Source organism: Rhyacophila brunnea, unplaced genomic scaffold, assembly GCF_057557595.1.
Source record: "Rhyacophila brunnea isolate RB1 unplaced genomic scaffold, BYU_Rbru_1.0 scaffold_3, whole genome shotgun sequence".
Taxonomy (NCBI): Eukaryota; Metazoa; Arthropoda; class Insecta; order Trichoptera; family Rhyacophilidae; genus Rhyacophila; species Rhyacophila brunnea.
Genome location: NW_028232965.1, coordinates 9,543,305 through 9,566,128, shown reverse-complemented (window position 1 = coordinate 9,566,128; position 22,824 = coordinate 9,543,305). Strand labels below are relative to the sequence as shown.

General features: G+C 32.0%; 2 protein-coding genes across 2 annotated transcripts in view; one reads left to right on the top strand and one right to left on the bottom strand.

The window, feature by feature from the left end:
• The window catches only part of Syn (synapsin), a 239,066-nt gene that overhangs the window by 49,836 nt on the left and 166,406 nt on the right, over positions 1–22,824 (bottom strand). The window lies entirely within an intron of this gene.
• Positions 18,015–22,824, top strand: part of Timp (Tissue inhibitor of metalloproteases) — a 118,547-nt gene continuing 113,737 nt past the window's right edge. Inside the window, exon 1 of the mRNA XM_085952573.1 lies at positions 18,015–18,274. The gene's annotated coding sequence lies outside the window, so the exon portion shown is untranslated. The remainder of the gene's footprint in view (positions 18,275–22,824) is intronic.

The window sequence follows — 22,824 nt, the reverse complement described above, 5'->3', positions numbered from 1 at the left end:
GCTATCATTCGTCAAAAATCATAAAAAATGTCCTAATTATTATTTTTATTCATATTTGGTGACAGAGGTATGATCATCAGCATCTAGCGTTTATAACTGTCTTTCTGTCCTGATTTTAATTTGGCGTAGGTACGTACAATATTATCAGGCTCATTTATTTAAGGTAAAATTCGTGCGTTATTTGTAATATTCAAATAGGATGTTCGGCTTTATCTATACTTGTCTATTGTAGTGCGAGGCTTAACGGGGAAAACTATTAATGTGGTCATAATTTTGATTTACTATATTTTCCGGTATTTCGATGCTATTTTGGTATTTGCCGCTAGGTGATTGATAGCTACAAAAAAGATCTGGCTTTGGGTCTTTATTGTTCAAACTGATAAAGGATCTAGCTCCATTTTACCCGGTAAATCTAACATAAAATTGAAGGATATAGGTACCTACATCCCAACATTTCCATCTGCATCAAACGAAAGAGTATTTTGTTAGCGATATCCATCGAAACTGCAAAAATTAAGAACTATGGAGCTGAATCTTTTTTGATGGTTTATGAAGTTTTCAAGGTTTTAATAATTACTGATTGCGTTGTCTCTATTGGACGGCTTTAACCAGTTCAGAATCAGTATTTAATTTGTAATTTTTTTGTTTTTGTTTTATGGTTTCAAAAAGAAATGGATTAATGAATAAATAATTGTTGTTGTACGCTATATAATAAAAATAATAAATAATATACATAATCAAACAATATTTAAACAGCTTTCATATAACTGTAGGCGGTGATACTATGTAGTTTTAAATTCGTTACAGATATTATAAATAAGTTGTTTGGCATCAAGTTATTTTATGATTCCTATTATTATTAATAAATTTTATCACAATTAGTATTTATGATAATAATTAAGAACGCTTTGTGATTTAAAAACAAATATTAGTAGTAAGATGTTATATGTACTTATTTATTATTATTCTGATAGTGATAACACTGATAACACTGATAACCATTTTTATTACATAAGTACTTAGAAGAGATTATAAAAAAATATATATGTCTCGGAATAGGGTAATAAAATCGAAGGTGTTGCTACTTGTCGACGTTGCTCATTTGTCCACACAGAGAGGCAACGTGTCGCGCAACATCATTTTTTCTTATAAGCCACGGAACGTTCGCCTGATTATTATTATTTATTCGCATTTGACACCTGCTATACCTACCTATCAAAAGGCGCTCGATATTTGCGGCTGGGATCATGCACTCTTTAAACTGTAGGTACCTATTACAGTGGGTAGGTTTAAGTCGCCCAAATAAATATTATATGTACTTATAGCTACCTATATTGCAATCTCAAATGCGTTGGTGATTTGACACGGCTAACCCAAAATAGGTAGATGTAGGTTAGTACCTACTTAAATTTGGTCGATATAAACCTTAGAGAAAAAAACGACATCCAAATTATTATTTTACTTTACTATAAATTCTTAATAAAAAGATAAACCATACCAATACGATAATAATCGATATCATTGTCTTAATCATGACATATTATTTTAAATCAAACCTCGATGCAGATGTAGGTAGGTACATGTAACATGACTCAGAGTACAGGAAAGAGTCAGGAAACACTTACATGTAGGTAATCGACTAATCGTAATCATTCTTACCCAATGCCATTGTTCTTACCTATCAAAGAATTATCGTTATATTTTTTATTGCTCGAGTGTCGCGTGTTATAATAATGATGCAATTAGGGATTTAAATACCGGTACATATTTCATAACCGGTATTCAATTATTTATCGATACCGAAATACCAGTTTCAAAAATCCAATATACCGGTATTTTCGGTATTAAGAAACCGTAAGTACACGTTTATGTTTTTCGAAAATGAATGTAATATTATTTTGTCATTACTTACTACTGCATACTATATTAAATGTAATGTATAGGACGACAATGTAGTTAAATAATATTAAAATAAAATCCCTCAATTAATATACTTATATAATTGTCGCGATGAATTAACATATTTCAAAAAAGAAAATATTCATGGTAAATATTTCCAACTATTCTATAACTATTGATGCAGCGTTGATAGTACATCCAGCAAACGTTGAATTTCAGCAAGGTTTTCTGTACCCGGACTTATGGTAAAATTAGCAGTTCTAAAATATCTATACTAATGATCTATACATTATTACAAAGGTCATCATAATAAAAAAATGTAGTTAGGTTCTTTAGGTTGCTATACAATAGTGTTTTAAATAGATGTTAATAGTTATATTTATTGATAGGTAAGTACTTCTTTATTCTATAATATGTTTTGACGAATACCGGTATTCAATAAGAAATTCTGAAATACCGGTATTGATATATTCATTCGGTAATCCCTAGATGCAATTGATTTCGAAGCACCGCGTGTACACATACAATTTAAGATTTCATTCCACTCATATTTTACGAACGAGAATATGATGATTATCATTAATAATTTATTTAAAGATGTTAAAGCATAAGTTATTGTTATTATTATTAAAATATATTTCGTAATGCGTCAAACATTTTTTTATAAAATCATATGGTACTTATCAAATAATTCATTATATCGGCTATTTTCTAAATGTGTTTGCCGCTGTATTCCCCATAACTAACTTGTATCCATTTTTGTCAATATACTTAGGTACCTACTGATATTTTTTTTAAATATCGAAATATCTACTGAGTTTAGAATCTGGCAACATTGTAACAAATCAGTATTCGTCGTGGTTGGAATTGCGGCACTTGTGATTGGGGTGTTTTGGGTCCCATACACACCTTTCTTCTCTGCAATGTTCAATAGCTGTGATAATTTTATCATTGTCCCAATGTGCCATGATTTACCAGTGTGTAGGTATGTAATATGACTAATATGTAATAACAAAAAAACAAAAGAACCACCGCCGCTGTTTCACGTGTTCACGCAATGAAATATATAAAATGAATGACACTACAATAAAACTAAATCCGTCCAAAAAATATAGATACCTACTCTGTGTACCGTATACCGGTATGGGCATATGGCTACGGGATGGGATGTTATCAGTCTGATAACATTTTAAATACCAATAAAAACGACATCATTACATACTTTTTTCCCGTAGCGGCAGTTTGCTGTGATCAGTAGAATCAGCAGATACAGTACGTGATCATAATGGATTAATTTGAACCTTTATAGCACCGATTTTCAAACTGGGAGGCGCGGAGTGTTGCAAAAGGAGGCGCGAAAAGTTTAACACAATGTAGCCACAGGTTTGCAGTTTGCAAATGCATAGTTTATAAATCAGCCGCTAGTTATCAACTACATAAAAAACAGTCCCATAAAAGGTTGTTTGCAAACCTGTCTGAAAATATGGAGACTAATTTTATAATACCTCACTTCCATACTATTGTGAAGCACGCTAGCTATCTCGTGAAAAAATAAAATAAAAGGATCAAATCATAATGAGGCAATTTTTTAGGAATAACGGACGATAATAAAAAAAAATGAGTGAATAAATAAATGCAAGGACCACTAATGCATTCACTGATTTAAAAAGACAAAGTAAAGGCATTCATAAAAAATTGGAGCTTTGGAAATCAAAATTTAAAAAAAAATTAGTTCGTCATGTGGAAACACTTTTAAATGATTTCTGCGCCAGATATATTGAAGCAACAAAAATCTATTTCTTGGTTAGTTTGCAAATGCATGTTTCACATTATTTTATTTATAGTTAAGTGTGCTTTGTATTGCTATAAGTAGTGCTTTGTTTATACATATTTTAAATATTTGCTTATGCGTTGCAATTTCATGTGATACCTATATGATGATAGATATACTTAAATGATAACTCCCGTGTATAATTTATTAAACACTACATTGGAGCATCATACTACCATAAACCTCAGCGATAGGTAGTTGGGCCCGCCAAAGATCCTGGCCTGAAGGCCCGCTTCAGGATGTGCGGCCCATGATAGAATCCATTTGTCAATGAACGGTGATGAATTCGGATTGACTACTATTGAAATTGATTGTGCTGTTGTGTGTGTAGCACATTCATCGCGTGAAAAACAAATTAATTTAAAAATAAATATAATATACCTAAGTAGTAGTACCTAAAACATTGTTTATTTTTATATTTTTTTTCATTTTTGTATTGGTACATTGTTGAATATTTAAAAAGGTGTCTGTATTATTTAATGAAATAAAGGCTGGGGCGCCAAGATTGGATTTTTTTTAAAGGGAGGCGTAGTAATATGAAGTTTGGAAACCACTGCTTTATAATACGTACGCGTTGTTTCTCAGAATTTTTTTTCGAGATTTCGGAGAGTCCGAAAATACTATTATTTTGATTCTGTAAAAAATGTCCCAAAATGCGTAATAAATAATAATCAAAATAAGTGCTAGACATGCTCCAATTGATTGGCAATCGCTACCTACACGGGAGAATAAAGAGTAAAAAATACATAGTCGATATCACTAAATTCCTGTACCTACCTACTTACGTAGCTCTTCGTATTAAAATCAACTGGTATGCGAATTTTATTAACAATAAATTAAAAATGACCCTTCATTAAAGTGTGTTGCTAAATCTTTTGAGTTTTACCGCCAGCCTCGAAACAAGTGGTGACTCGTGTCGAGCGACAGAAATTCGATCCTCAATACGATAAAAGCAATTAAAACTTACGGACTAAAGTGATTATTTTTATGATGGCTGACCTCATTTTATAATGTCGCCACAAGTTTCTTTCAGTGAGGACGATGTTGTCAACCCCAACATTTGTCAACTTAGTTCAACAAACGATTAATGTAATTTATGGTCCAATAAAATATGATAATTATCGTTAAATTTTATGAGGTTGACAACACAAGTTTCTGGTCAGGATGGGCCTTTAGGCATAAAGCCCGCCAAAAAAGCGTTCGGTGCGCTCACTACTGAGTAGGCCCCCTCCCACCCGCGCGTTACCCTTTACCTATGTAATAAGGGGCTCAAGGAGCACAAAATAATTATTATTATCAGCGTCTCTCATAACAAAGCAATAAAAATATTATTGAATTTCTCGGGGCTTGTAATTTATCGGACACGCAATAACGAAACAAAGAGTTCACTGTTCTTAAATAATGGCTTCTCGCCCGTCTTATCGACGACGCTTCGAGGAGCGTGATTTTGCTTGCCGTGTTCAATGAATGGACTACGTTGTATTTTCGTTAATTCGTATCGCCGAGAAGCCAAAAAACGATGACTCATGAGGCAGGCGGGCACAATGCGTCGTCAAGTCCAGTGTGCACTGGCGTATTTGATTACGTTGTATTTTCGATGATTCACATAGAAAATGCGCAAGCGTGCTTTAGTGGACTTTATGCCTTAGGTCTCAGGTTTGAAGATTGAACCCGCGGCTGGTCAAAAAATACGTGTTGTACTTGATCCAGTGCAAGGACCTAATGGGTATCTAACTATTCCTCGTAAAATGTCTGTTTAGTTAACCTCCATCTCGTGGATGCCCATAATATGCCCCGAATCAAATATGATTTTTTTTTATATCTACTCTCATATAGGGCAGTAAATACCTACTTATTCAAATGTAGCCAAACCATTTATTTTATTGCTATGGTAGGTACCTATCTCGTACCATTGAAGTCCTGATTTATTAACGGTGTTTATGTTGGTGGTTATTATAGAATAATATATCAATGGTTGCCTGTGACGGGAGTGAACGGTGGATAATCAAGTATAATACTAATTCAATTGGATAGTCATACTATTGCGACCTAGGTACTAGGTAGATACATATTATAAAATTTGTGGTAGTATAACAATTTTAAATTACCTAATACATATTATTATATACCCACTAATGGAAATGACATACGACATGTATGAAATTTCTAAAGTTCAACGAAATATTTAAATGTAAATATACCTACAAGAATAGTCTCGGAAACGATACGTTTTGGCATGAGCGCTAATTCCGAATTATTTAATTTCCCTTACTAACCTGCCATATAATTATTTAGCTAGGGCTGTGTAATCGTGGAGTGTTTTGATAACTATCCGCTAGATGGTGTCATCGATTTCCATACAGAATATATTGTCAATTACCCTACAACAATTCCATGTATTATTCAACAAAAATAATTTACTTATCCGGTTAGCGATTGGGTATGCCAATACTTAAAGCTATCATTTAAAATATATATAAATCTTACTAAATAATCTGTGCGAATGTATTACTTATGTTAATACGTTAATAATATGCTAAACGCTAAATAATTGTTTAGTGAGGAGTTTTTGTTAGTGGTAATATGGAATGTACCTAGATTGTAGAATAATATGGTGAGCCAGTTCGTAGCTTGTATAATAATATAAAATATAGCACGTAGGCGCCAGCAGTTAATCTAGATTATTCTACTAACTTCTCACAAGTCACAGGATAGGTGTTAGTAAGCTTATTGACAGTAACAAGTACTAAACAACCAAGCAAAGCTAGTATCTGGACAGCATAGTATCATATATTATATTTTATAGACCCATTCACGAGGGTAAGCTGACTTTTAATTATTAATTATTAATATTGACAGAAATCTTCTGGGTTCTTAAAACTCTGGTGCCTACCTATATACAATGTAAACTGAATACTGATGATTTGAACGAATTATTATGTGAATTAAACCCTATTGACATAAATGTTTTCTAGAAAAAATGGGTTTCATTTTCCGACGTAACAAATATAAACTTTACTCTTGTTTAAGCTTTAAACGAGAGATTTTAACATATTATATGCGCATACAACTTATAAATTTTGACTAAGTGTCCATGGATGTAGGTATCTATATACAAATTATGTTTAATATAAAAATATATGGTTTTGGAATGCTTTAAAAACATATTATTAGAAAAAACCTAGAAAAGTTATTGGACTGCGTGGGATTTCAACACACGTCTGTGATATTAACAATATTAATACTATCGACCGAAGGGAAGGTCTTTGATGGAATTTGAATTTAAATTATAATGGATCTAATGGGTGAGTACGCGTAGTACACAAACAAATCACTCAAATGAAATAGTACAAAACTTAAATCCAATAGAACACATCTGTGAGTTCTAGGTAAGTGCTGATAACCAATTATGAATCAATGAAAATTGATCGGCTTCTGATACTTTTCAAATTATGTATTGTTATTGAAAATAGTGATACATTCTTAAAATAACCTAAATAATTTTTACAAATCCGACAATTCAATAGAATGTGGGGGAAAATTTTCATCCCGCAGAAAACAATACTGGTAATAATTTGATGCATTAAATATAGTTTATACCTATGTTTATAATTTTATTTTCGTTAGTTGATTTTTCCTATTGCTTAAGGGTCTAAGGACTAATTTCTCCGTATGTAAGGTTTTTTTATTGGATTTTCTCTTTGATTATTTTGCATTAATTGTAGTTTGTACTTTTACTGTATGTTGAGATATTGGCCAAATTACTGTTATATTATAATTAATAAGGTTTGAATTGTCATTATGCTCAAAGACACGCATTTACCACCAGACTAGTTTGGTCTCAACTGCCCTTTAGCAAAATAAAACCTCATTGGCTGTAAACTGTTCCACACCGATCAATTGGCACCTCATTGGCTGCATACCGTTTAATACCAATAAGCCAACCAATGGAAGGCCTGGATTGTTTTACGAACTGACAAAAAATTACGTAAACGCTTATCATAATATTAGTTATATGATTTACAAATAGTTTTAAAAATACTGTTTTTTTATTTAATAAATAAATGCATATTGATATAATACATACATACGAAGAAGCTTTTGAAACACCTGGTTACCGAAGTGCGTTATGCCTTCATTAATAAGTAATACCTAATCCATACAGCCGTTTTTATTCAAAGCATTTTTTACTATCTACCCACCATACGAGACATGTCTCAATCGATGCAAATCGATGTATGAATGTGCATGGGCCTGATTCCAACCGGTTCACTGGGCTATTATATTGTAGGTTAAAGTCGTGAATAATCTAACGCGGAAGATCGTCGTTCTTATACTATCACTTACATTTAATAAATATGAGCTTTACGAAATACTGATTTAGTATGCAATTCCCATTGTTAACAATATGTGACTTTTCATAGAAAAGTTCTACTGTGAATTTCAAAAAAGAGAATTTGTACTAATAGGAAGGTTTATCGGGCAATTTTAATAAATTATAAAATCGGAAAGCTTATTATAATATTATACTACATACTAAATGATTATATAACTTTATTATAACGGTGTAAGCCCATCAGCAGAACGATTTCTTGTCACAATAACATAGAAATATTGTTTCGTTCTAATTAATATTCTTACGCAAGCTCGCTCGCGCACACAAAACTGTCTCGACTGCAGTGTTGCAACTCTCTTCCGTGCACACAGGCGGAACCATGCCGGGACAGGCGGCTCTCCTGGTGCAGTGGGTAAGGCGCTGGCCTTCCACCCGAGAGTTCTGGGTTCGATTCCCGGTCATGACAAAAACATTTATGTGTTTTTCTCAAAGCCTGGGTGTTTGTGATTGTTCAAAATTACTAACAACCACCTTGTACGAAAAAGCAAGGACATGGTTATTAATAATTCTAAAAAAAAAAAAAAAACCATGCCGGGACACTAACATTACGCGGCTAGCCGAAACGAATAAAAAAGCAGCATTTGCACAATATGCACTGATGCAACATTTTGCAATCCTACATGCGGCCCATGTCGAGTGAAATTGGTTACGTGCGACAAGCAGATGTCTTTTTCTTCTACCAAAAATGACGCACCGACGCTAATTACAACAAAATAGCATCGATAGATTCGACGAAACCAATGAGGGTTTACGACATCTCCAGCAAATGTTACTACTACCCTCTGTCGCAACGATTTTATCCACTTCTATAGCATTACCGGTGTGTTGATTTTTATACCGTCCAACTACCTCTGTGTAGGTCTCTAAATAGTCTAAGTCTCTAAAATCTCTCCTTTATTTCCATTCTATTGCATCAGAGCCTTTTCGACGGTTCAGTGTTTTCTAGTTAGGTGGACTCGTTTCACTTTTAAAATATAGTGACATGTCAGAAGTGTCAGAACGAAAACTGTATAATAATATGTACTGTTCTTGATTGTACCTGTAGGCCAGTGCTCCGCAACCTTTTCTCACGCACGCACACAAAAGGTATTCCTAAAATTCGACACGTAAAACAGTTTATACACCAAAACATGGACCCCAAGCCAGAATCTTCGGCGCCCCCCTACCTATCGCTAAGGTTAAAGAGAGTGTGATACTTTAAAATAGCGTTTTTCAAATGATGTTCGAAGTAAAATAAATCGTATTGATTCTATGTTTAGCGATTTTTTGTATTTATTAATTCATCCACTTGAACTAGAACTTAATTGTCGGGTGAACAATAATTATTTGTCGAGTATTGACACAATAATAATAAATTGTATCCCACAATCGTATGTGTTAAATATTGTGTTTATCTCACTTATCTTCACCTGCCACGCCACCCCCCCTGAGCTTGGGCCCCCAGGCCACCAAAATTACATTACATACCTACTTATTATTATTAAATAAACATAATACACGACGAAGAACCAAATGTACATTATTATTCCCATGTATTGGTATTATCAATAAATATTTTGTTTCAATGATCGTACAAGTTTTTAGCCTTACTTAGTTAGTTCGGTAGTCTTGTCAAAATTACGAGGATATTCTTTGTTAACCAAAATCCAAAAAATACCATAAAAGGTTCTATAGAATTTTTGGCATTGGTTACAAAAGGGTTTCGAATCCAGTCGTATTGATTGTATGAAAGTAATGATGAAATTTCTTTTGAAGCTAAGTTAAATGTTTTTGAGACGGATCCAAAATTAATTGCTTGTTTTCATTGATGGTCTGGTAGGTCCTTTGGTACATTTGTAGAGATCCTTGTCTTAAATCTTTCTAATTTATCAGATCACGTCAATATATTTTCATTCTGACCTTGCATTGTTTTATTAAGTTCATGCAGGTGCTCAAATGTAATTTTTTACAGCCATGTACGCAAATTTGGCTATTAAGTAAGTATTGTATAATATACAAAATTATTTGTGTTTTTTTTGGAAGCAGTGCTCCGCGGCACACCTAGCATCGTTTCGTGGCACACCGGTTGCGGAGCACTGCTGTAGGCAACCGACTCCAAAAACCCTTCTCATTTCTTCACTGGTATAGAAAGCATGGGATAAATAAAAAAACACATTTCTTACATTCAGTTGAGTTCATCTAAATGCAAAACATTCTCATAGAAATCATTTATATTAATATGTTATTTCAAATCAATAGATCAGATCTGTACCTACTCTATACTTTCTGGGAGATTTTTATGTTTTAGTGAGTACCTACATAATCTTGTTAACACTGTAAATTACTGTTACTCTACAATTACTGTGCAAAGCTTTTGAAAGAGAGATTCTCCGAATGGATGTTTCAGTATGTGAACATGTAGAAATGCGGAAGTCATGCATATACAATCATACTAAAAACAGTTTTTTACGGTTTTTGCAGTTAGGTGAAGAATTTAGCCGCTTCAAAGTTTTTAAAAGCACACTTCTGTGAAAAGAAACTGATGTTAACTAAAAATAATAAATTCAGAACGATGCTGTGTTTATTAAGATATAAATATGTCAATAGAGATGCTGTTATCTGCATTTATTTTTATAATATGTACATTCCTACTTTCTTACATATAAGATGGCGTGGGTAAATTAAATTATTTTTATTTAATAAGTGTAGGTACCTACGTCAATATGCAATTAAAAATATTTTTATTAAGAAGGTAGGCTTTATGCCGGGTCCACACTGGCAACATGTCGCCGGCAACCTCGTTAAATTTTACGATAATTATCATAATTGCTTAAGAAATTTTATGATAATTATCATACTTATCGTAAAATTTAACGAGGTTGCGGCGACATGTTGCCAGTGTGGACCTGGCATTAGAGTCTTCGCCACTGATGTCGGCAAATAAATTATTCATAAATTATCACATAATTATTATTGTGCAGACGCAAATTCATTCAATTTAATAATGATCTTTATAATTTTGAAAACCCTTTTTAACTCTATTAATTAACAAAAAGGGTTCGTGTTGTACTTTTTAGCAATTGTTTGAGAATTTTTGCGGATCCTCGGTTCGGAGCCGATTTATTATGCCATAATACAGTAAATAGCCAACTTTATAAATAAAACTATATATTTAACTAATGTGGTACATAATGATAGCTATATCTAATATTATTTGTATTTTCACAATTATTATTTGTATTTTCAGTAGGTAGGTGCCTATATATCTATTTGGATTTTATTTTGCATCTGCTTTTACGAAGGACTAAACTTTACTGAAACCAGCATATGGTTGAATGGTGCTAATTTTTTTTTAAAACTTAAGTAGATTTATCTTTCAAGGAAGCAATTAAAGTCAACACAGAGTCACCATTCATCGGAGTGCAATTTTACGACGAAATATTTCACATTCCTCTGAGAGCCAATTTAAATATCAACTATGATAATATGACATAATAATATTCGTCTAAATCAACAAGTTGTAGACGACGTTGATGAAGAACACGTTCTTTCAAAAAAATACACTATGTTATGCAATATTTATGTATTTTTTATTAATAACAAAAAAATATTTGGCTTTCGATCCATGTTTAGTGACAAACTAACCAGGAAACAATAAGATTATGTTAATTGAGTGAATTAATCTGCCTAATATAGAAATAAAAAAATATTGATGTCTACAAAATATTAAAGAATATGTTTACAAAATATTATATTAAATTTATTTCAAGGTGACTTGTACAAATCCAGTCTATCAAATAAATTTTCAATTTCATTACCGAAAAGTATAATGATGATCACATTTATAAATTCATTTTTCATGACAATAACGATAAGTAGTCGATTTAATGTTTTCTAATTCCTTTACCAATTAATGGAAAAAAAATCAAATTGCAACAATGTCGTTGCGATGTCCTCAACATAATAGTTTAATTAAATCTAGCAATATGTAAATACTTACACAAATACAAACTATATAAGTATAAACACGTCCCCTAATAGATGACAGAACCTGCAAAGTGAATCGACTCAATTAAGGGTCCATGGGGAGAGTACCTACTTATACTTAGATTGTACTCTGAACCATACCATTGAACTGACATGCCGAGTTGATGTTGAATTAAAAGGCCAGGGTTGATTTATCACGAATGAGGAAAATACTATGCAGACTGTGACTGAGAGAAGATCCTGTTTTTTCAGTCCTACTAGGTAACGTAGCTCACAGAAATAACGTTCTGAAATCTTGAAGCTTTCGAAATGTGCCTGTTTCGACGTATGCTGAATAACCAAAAATATGTTAAGCATAATACCTATAACTATATTGCTCTACTTCATTAGTGATAACACTGATAACGTATGGTTTTATAATATAATCCAAACATATTTTTGATAATTTTACTTTCGTTGTAATGTAAACAATAGTTGCAGATTTTTTGGCTTTCGACCAAAATATTCTAATCGTAAAAAAAAAATATTTTTTACGAGACCGCAGTTTGCTCGCAATCTGTGAATGAAAGTAAGTAATATAAAGTGACTTGTCAGCGCGAAGATTTTAAAGAGATTTATTGAATACATGCATATAAATTGTTACCTAAGTATTTATGCTCGTCAGAAATTAGGATTAGTCGGTAGTTAAATTACACTCTGAGATGTCTGTTGTCTACAATAAGCCAGCGTTACTAAAAAAATAGATATTCTTTATCATAAATAAATAACATTTAAATATAATAATCAAAGTATGCCTTGTATTGTACGACAACATCTTCTTGGCTACGCTTCTATGCGCTGTTGTCTACTAAATGGGAGGAGCTTGTTAATTTATAATGGAAGTACGGTTAAAATGGGCGGAGCATGTTAGTTCACAGTTTTAACACGTAGCCAAAAAGATGTTGTCGTACTATAGTAGGGTTTATTAAATGAGTAGTATATATCGGTATAAGAAGAGACAATCGCTGAAAGAATCTAGTCATCCGGTCACCAGTGGTACCCAAGAGGTAAGAAACGACCAAAAGGGTCGTTGGATATTTAAAACAGTAAAGTTAAGATCTGCTGAAGCACGTGGTAATACAAAGCACAGAGAATAGAAGAATGTAATCAGCTTGGGTCAGATTTATTTCATCCACAATTGGAGATGCATTTGTGTCTCATAATGAAAGTTATGGAATTCTTCACATTCTATTTAATGCTGTCACTAATAGTGAACAATGATTCATCAAGACTTGATTGATTAGGGGATCAAAATGATCAGATTCCGTTCGTTGTGGCTCGTTGTTTAATTAATATGAGAATTTTCATTCAGGGCGTGATAATAAAGAGTTGAGTAACTGAATAACAATTAAATTTAAGTAGCTACCTAACTGTTACACAATTCTTCTTTTGTGATATTTTATCATATAAAAAAAACAACCTTGATTAAATTTATAATAATTTTGACCGATGAATAATAAAAATAAAAATACAATTATGATACCTACGCAAAAAAATCTCGTAAATCATTTTGATATATAAAAATGAACAATCTCTCTTGCCAAAGAAAATAATGCTGTTTCAAATACCATAAAGATTTTTTATGCTCTGTAAAAATATAATAACCTGCCACTTGATAAGGCGGTGCATAAAAAATGCATTCGTTAAAAATTCAGTCTAGATTTTTATATTCAGAATGTAAAGAATGCTAAAGATTGTAATATTTTTATTTACCTCTCTTACTCTTAATAATTACATGAAAAAAGTATAGTTTTGCGTCTATAGAAAAATACGGATTGTTGAATTAATCTAGAAAAAAGAATTTATGTTAACTAATTTTTGGGTTATAGACCTTGACACTTAGATTTTAGAACGATCATACTATAGAGTTTAACCAATTGGAGACAATCGCCGCAAATTTGGCACAGCTGTTAAAGGATGCTGGACATGGTGGAAATAAATCAATTTTATTCATATTTTGATTTTTTAAAAGTAGAAATTAATATGCGAATGAACTTAATAATAGATCTAGCTATAATTTTATTATATTAGTTATAGAGTCCGATATAATTTTAAAGAATTATTTGACTTACAATACAATCTATTTTTGTTTAAATTTGTCAAAATAATGATCAGTTTGATAGGTATGAGGTGTTAAAGTAAAAAACATATATGTAATGGCCCTTCATCTTCTAAATATCTTGAAGAGTATTATATTATTTTGTATAAAAAAGGCTAAAAAAACACAAAAAACTATATTTGACATGTTTTTTTGATTCCACTGATACACAAAGTTAGGTAACTCAAAATATAAATAAATCATGTAAGAATTTAATACCTATAAATGTTTAAAAGATTTATTTGATTTAAATGAATAATAAATGACTTAATATATCAATTGTAATAATCGGAGCTTTTTAACTGATCCTGAAAGATTCGCCGTCTCCAATGGGAACTGTCATTTTTGGTCTTAATATCGTGTAACAATGGAGATGTGGTGTTCATGGAAAGAAATACGACATCCGATGGTAGTGTTAATCTTCGTAAGCTCTGTAGTAACTTGTCTATTAACATATTATTACTATTTTTTTCAATATTAATATGAAACAATAATCGTTACATACAAACAGTTTACCTACCTACTATTATGTATACTGCCTACAGCCTCAATAAATAACATATTTTAGAAATAAACACTCTGTTTCTAAAATCTAAACCATTATAACGTAAGTATGTAATTCTACCTCGTAAACATGAGCAATTCAAAAGAAATACGATAACTTTAACGGTCCTAACTATTAATTCTAGGCAGAAAGACTTTGTATTAATTAATATAAAACATAAATTATGCACATAGTACCTACTTATTCCACATAATTTAATAACCATCAGAACCGATTATATCAACCAAACATAAAGACAATTATTTTGGTAATCTCTTCTTAATCATAATATTATCAATTATCATCTTAAATAAAATAACTTTGTCTCAAATTTCATTAATATAAAAAAAACTCTAAGAGACTTTGCATATGTAACTTAACAATGTCTCATTGTAGCGGACGGAATTGGTCCCGATAATCATTATATTAGATGGAAACAGGACTCGAAATGACCGGAGCGCACCGGAGCGCCGTTCCGGTTCGTGGAATCTGTAAAGTTATCGCTCCGTCTCGTGGTCAAAATATGTTGACCGTCTGAGCTAGATATGCCATATAACAATACCACTTATGTTTAATAAATACCCATAAAATTTGATAATCATGTTAATATCCTCAGAAAATTTTCGAGCGCTCCGGTTCGTAAACTTTTCCATTTCGAGCGCTGGTTGGAAAACTTACTGTATATTGAGTTTTATTTTAATTAGTTAAATAATATATTTAATTAATTATGTTGGATGTATTGTTATATGTAAAAATAGATTCCTCGGAATGGAATAAAGATGTTGACTTTTTTTCATGTGGATCCTTCTGTGCCATAATTAAGTGACTGTTTGACGTGTCATTTTATTATGAAATAGTGGTCCAATTCAAGACACTACGGATATAATTATGTATAAGTAGGTAATTTAATGTATGGTATTCATTTAACTTTGTTGTAATTCAGTATGTACTGTGCAAAAGTAATAAAGTTGACCACCCAAAATGGGAAACGTTTTCAAAATTTTATAACATAATTTCACGGATTTTTGACATGTGCAGCATACCGCACTACTAAAACAACACCTACGTTACTAAATCGCTTCTTCCCGTTGACTAACTATTGGCTTGCATGTTAACTCAGTGTTTATCTAACACTGTGAAACCTAAGAAACGAAATAATAAAGAGAAAATATCGAAAATATGATAAAAAATAGAGTTATTAGAAGCATATTTAATTAGTAGTATACTAATTTTAATGTACCAGTGGGCCTTCAAAAACTTTTAGCGATGTAGGTAGGATAGGTGTAAATTTTTTTATAGATTACTCGCCATGCGATCTTGCATATTTTTGCAATTTTAAGTTTTTTAATAACCACATTTTTGTTACGTTTTATTTGATATTAAATTTGAATCTTTCGGGAAAATCTGCATGATATTAAGTAGATGATTATTGAAGTTTGTAGTCGTTGCATCTTACTTAAATTCTTGACCACGAAATGAAAATGTTGAAAATACTGAAATTACATACCTACATCCCTACAATTTAATATATGCAAGGGAGAAGTGGAACGGTGCTACGGCACTTCTCCAGACAATTTTCATTAAGAGCGTACTTCAGTGAAACGGAAAATAATTTTCAACTGTATGTGGAACAAAATTTCGGCCGCTTTGCCATTCGGAGAGTGATAGTCGACGTGTTTGCACGTCAATTTGTTTAAGATGGGGTCGGGGGAATATATTCTTAAATCGTGTAAAGATGACTAAAAAACGTTCCGCATGTAGGTACTTGAAAAAGAAAACATGTCAATGAATATACTATTATTATTACGAATATAATAAGAAACACAACATAAAAAGGACGCTTGTTGAATTTTTATGACAAATTATATTTCGTTCGGCTCGCGTCATTTGCACAATCCGCGCATCGCCTAGCCACGATCGTTTTAGACCATGCCTCAACTGAAGTATAGCCTTAATATTTTGTTACACGCAATAGTTATTAGTAGCGTGAATAAAGAAAACCACATAGTTGTTATTTCTAACTGGCAGATAGTCAAAAGCCAGTAAACTAGGCGTAAATATACGAGAAAAATGATTACCTAGATAATTCCTACATGATTGAAAATATTTTGATCATTAGCATTTCGTTGGTTCGACTTTTTTATTTATCAATATAATATAATGCTTGTCAAAGCAGTTACGAAGTTTTCGACACATATACGTCAAAATATTACAATACAAATATGTGCTTTAGGAAAAGTGGGAGATAAACTGTGATACTATTACGCCACTAGACTACTACTTCATATATTATATAATATGTCATTTAGGTAATGCTTTAAAATAACAATTTCATTAGTTAGGTATCTTCCTACCGCATGTTTGACGACAGTAGAAGTAGCTTGTATGCTTTCATGATTGTCTGCATTATGATCGTAATAGGGTCATATGCAAAGTCATTGGCTATAAAACTAAAACACTGATTAGACTTTAGAGATATAGAATAGTTCTTATTAGGAATAGTCAACCCACACAAGTTATCATATTATCATATTATTATAATTTATATTATTATAAGATGATACATCAGTGAAACGGCAAATAATTTTCAACTATAGGCGCGACGAAATTTTGGACTCCCTGGCATTCGGAGAACGAACGTCGAGGTGTGAATACGTCAATTTGTTTCGTGATGGCGACGGGGGTATTAATTCTTAAATCGTGTAAAGATGACTAAAAACGTTACCCATTTACTTTAAAAATAAAACATGTCAATGAATATCTTATTATTGTTACTAATAGAACAACAAACAGAACATTAAATGGACGCATGTTGGATTTATATGATAAATTATATTTCGGTCGGCATGCGTCATTTGCACCCGCAATCCGCGCACCGCCTAGCCACGATCTTTTTAGACCATGCCTCAACTGAGGTATAGCCGTGCAATAGCAAACTTCAAATTGGAAAGAATTCAGCCACTGGTGAAGTGGGGACGCACCTTCTCGAGATAAATACACTATACCGATAATAAAATTAGTAAGCTTGGCAATATGTATCACCCAGGTTAGTGGTTGATTTAGTTTGGATCTATTGAATCTTTCAATATAACCTGACTCAGTAATAGTTGATGGTGTCCATTAAAATATTAAAAAAAATGCTTTTATTCGAGATCAGATTTTGGTCCATCGGCTATAAAATGATCCATGATTCAAATGGTTAAAGGTACTTAATACGATTTCCCTTCAATGGCGTCGTGTCAGTACTCACTAGGATTTGATAGTGAGCGGTCGTGTGAGGGAAGTGAAGCTACGGAACTGGTTTGAAAATAAATCGCGTGCGCGCGAAAATCTTAAACGTCAAATAAGTAAACAAGTGCTACACTGTTCTAATTTTGAAATTCGAAAGAATATTATTCTCTGTGGAAATATATTATTATATTTTTTACTGTTTATATAAGGCCCCTGAGTGCATTATTAGTGTGCTGTCTGGTTGGTGTATAAGAGAGAAAAAATATCAAGGTATGTTAACAGTATACTTTAGCTTTTATTTTTATTATTTAAAGATTGGTAAATTTGTAAAAAATATGGTGATAAGTGGAAATAATATAAAATCATGATTTAAATAAAGGATATATTATTAAATTTATTTATCTCATACAATTGTAATTATCAAGATTGGCTGTTTTTGTTGTTACAATTTTCAAGTGAATGAAATGAATACCTATTCATACATGTCCATAGAATGCTTGTTAAAAAAAAGTTAGTCCTTTATCCCCAGTCATCAGAAAAATGATCAGGGTAGATACATAATATTATTACGAATCCAAGGATACAATGTAAGAGGCATATTGATTCTCTTTTAAAAAACCAGAAACAAAAATAAAATTTTATCTATAGCAGAATATAAAATAACATTTTATAGCAATGCATAAATGATTCTTTATATACTTTATAAAGAGGCCAAAGACGATTAAATATGATGCAATAAAAACTGTTGACATGTGGATACCTATCATAGAATTCCTAAAACTACTATTTTTAATGTCATAACACCGTTTACGGTCATTTCATTACCTATAGCCGACGTGCTATTTCACTTGATAATTATACAGAAAACAGAACAAATAGGTATTATGTTGACAGTGTCTAATTTATTTATATTGGTGAGATATTTCATTTACTCAGTCAGCTAGGTATTTGATATTATCTACTCGACTACTTGCGTTAAAAAAATAGTATCCAATGTCATTGAAATGAGTTTGTGCATTTTTCATTGGGAACGAATTATGATTTATAAAATACTATTTTATAAATAAGATTATTTTGAAAGAATTTACTATTTGTAATATACAACAGCCTTGATATTGATAATATTTACTACGTTGCAAATAATTTATTTAGTGGGCTATTAAAATATTAATAGTAAGTACCTATAAGTAAATTATAAAATTGTTTTTAAACTAATTTAATTACTTATCTTCTAAAGGTCACTAAACCTTGTTGATGTGATCTTGTTCCAGTTTTTAATTTCACTATGTATTTATTTATAATGAAGTTTGTAGATTTTTTGGCTCATTTTTATTAAATGGTATAAATTTTGCTATAGGTACTTATATAATTTAGATTTATGACATTATTAGACAAAACAATTTTATTATCTTAGAACACCATGACATGACTTCAGCATTATGGTGTAAAACTAATAATAGTTTTAACAACTTAATGTATTATTTATTATTTTACTGCCTATATTGACTCGTAAATTTATTTTACCTTTGTTTTCTTATTTACTTGTAGTTTTAAGTTATAATAATTTATTATACAAGATACCTATAATAATATATTAGCAATTAAACCATCATAAATTATAGAATCATGGCAAATTTAAACACGAAATCCAATGGAAAGAGTTCACCGAATATTTATTTTAATTATGTTAAATGAAAGGCAGAATAATGCACGTATTAATAATAAAAAAATGCTATAATAACCACCGACATTGGATGTACCAAAATATGGCTATATTATTCTCAATTTTCAAACGACAACGTTTACAATAATATATACATCAATGTATGATATTAATAATATAATAATAATGTTATGTTATATAAGTTATAATGTTATAAATATGATTATTGATTATATATTATAATCATATAATGTTAATTTCTATGATGAAAAGGTTTATGCCATAATAATGACATAATTATTTATGTTTTTCTTACATCGCCTACAGATTGTTCATACATAGTTTCTAAATTACCCCAAATTCATAGTTTTCGACCTTTCCAAGGCACTAGTAAGATTAAAGCATGATGGAGTCTTTCGATCAGAAAAGTTTTAGTGTAGGTACAATAATGTGTAGGTATGCAGTTTTGGTATAGGTACTAAAAATATGTACCTATCGAAATCAATAATAGATTTATCCCCGTACCTTAGATACTTAAATAATTTTATTTTAAACATGACATAAGTAGGTACATCTTGTTTTTCATCCTTATTTGTGTGATTCAGCGCAAGGACCCAATCCGTTGTGAGAATGGCTAACAACCATTCCTCGTACAAAAATTCTGCTTATATAGCATCCTCACTGTGGGGCATGGCCCCCATATCCTGAAGCGGGCCCCCATGCTAGGATCTGTGGCGGGCCCCCCTACCTATCGCTAATGATAAAGGCAGTGTGACGCTCCACAGTAGCGTTTCCCAAATGGTGTACGCGGTAAAATTAATTAATTGGTATATGACACCCACGGTGGCCGCGCGGCTTAAGCGTTGGACATCACGCCGTGGGTCTCAGGTTCGAATCCTGGGTTTGGCAAGTACATATATTGTTTTTCAATTTGTGTGTGAATCAGGGTGTGGACCTAATAGGTTGAGCAAGTGGCTGACATCAATTTCTCGTAAAAAAACAAAATATGTTAATACAAACCTCTACTCTGTGGAGGGGGGCCCATATGATCCTATTACGATCGGACATGGTCGAAAAAAAAAATTAGTGTTTTTTTTAAATATTTTAATACACAAATAAAAATTGTATCGTACTTGTACTCGTACGACTTTTTTTTTTACTATTGAAGAAAATTTTTGATGTGTATTTATATCACTTACCTGGTCGACTCGCCACGCCGGGCCCCCCCTTTGTGGGGGCCATGCTGTGGGGCACATATGGCCTCTTGGGAGCGAATTAGTAATTTATTATAATTTTTTATAAAATATTTTTTGTATGTAGGTACTACATGCAGGCAGTGTTACCAACTGTGCATACTAATTATAATAAAATTATTATATTGCGATTCCGACAAGAAATAAAAATACTTGGCAAGATGATTATACTAGGTACCTACACTGTACTTTAACTTTTTTTTTTCGACCATGTCCGATCCTAATAGGATCATATGGGCCTCCACAGAGTAGAGGGTTGGATTAACAGATTTTGTTTTTTACGAGAAATGGATGTCAGCCACTTGCTCAATATGTGTACTTGCCAGACCCAGGATTCGAACCTGAGTACTTTTACTTTAAATATGCCAAAAATACTACCTATATGTTTTAAAGATTTCATTGGAAATATAATCTTGTAAGTACTTTTTTAATTTATTTTTATTTACATTTTACCCTTTTTGGATATGTAGTATGTAGGTAGTTAAATTAATATATATAAGTATAAAAAAAGAAGTAACTTCAGGACAGGTTTATACTTATTATAGCATAGGGATGTAAAAATATTATGTTAGCGAGGGCGAAGTGGAGAGTGCTTGTGTGTAAATATATCAATATTATTGTGACAGTAATTGCATAGCATCACATTTTATCTGATCGGAGAAGGGAAATGTGTAATTAATGTAGCCCCCATCAGATCAGAAGAGCGATTGTGTAGTGGGGTCACCAATTGAGCGAGCGGTTACTGGATCGACGTCAGGGTCTATGGACACTTCGCTGCCAGACATTTTAGAACGCATTATTCAATCTCAGCTGTTTCAGTAGCCGACTGGCTGGCGGTACTCAAAATGTCACTGCTATTAATTGATTGACAGTAATTTATTTACCGGGAGTCGTTATTTATAAATAACTGTCAATATTTTATTAGGAAGGTATTAAATCTGTGATGTTTGCTAACATACAATATCAAAGACGCCGAAGAAAAACTTCTCTGTACTGACAGAACCTAAGTACCTATATGGAAGAAAATATTTTAAATAATTGCATGACCTTTAATTTGTTCACCTATCCATAGTCATTTAGAAATCATTCGGTGAAAAAAAATATTTATAATACTACAACAGTCCAATAGGCCAAATAATGACAGTAGTGTATTTACTATTTAGTAATGGAAGTGATTGTTTATAAAATCCAGGTTTTGGGAAAAATCACATAAATATATTGTGACCTCACCGGAAAAGAACCCGGAGCTCTCGGATGAAAGGCCAGCGTCTTACGCACTGAACCAAGGGAGCCGTTTAGTAAACTTAACATTTCACCGTCATTTGACGAAAGCCGAAAAACAAATTTAGTTTCACCTAATCATTAAATCCATAATTTCCCTATTTAGTTATTGCCAATCTAAGTAAACCCTGAAACTTGGATTTTTAAATAGTCATTATTGTGTGAAATAATCTCACAAACATGAATTATAATGAAAGGAAAAATAGGCCAAAAATGGCGGCTCTATAGGTATTATATAAGTATTATAAATACAGTCTTTCATTACTTTGATAAAAAAAACATATAAGTAATTATTTATATTAGATGTTATGTTAGCAGTTTTAATGTCCTCGTCGTCCAGTACTCCGTAAGAATTGCGAAAATGTTCCTGTTCACTGTTCAAATGGGGGAAGCAAATTTCGCATGTATGGTGGGTGCATCATGAACACAAAGCGGGCTAGAAATAAATCCAGAGGGATGGCGTCATAGACGACATATAAATCGGGCGTTGCCAGTAGGTACTTATGTATTAGCTACCTATTACGATATCGGTATTTTGTTAGAATTTTTCCAGCACATTTTATGAGAGAAGTTTACAAAATCTATTTAATTTTGAAAACACTTATTAATACATAATAATATGT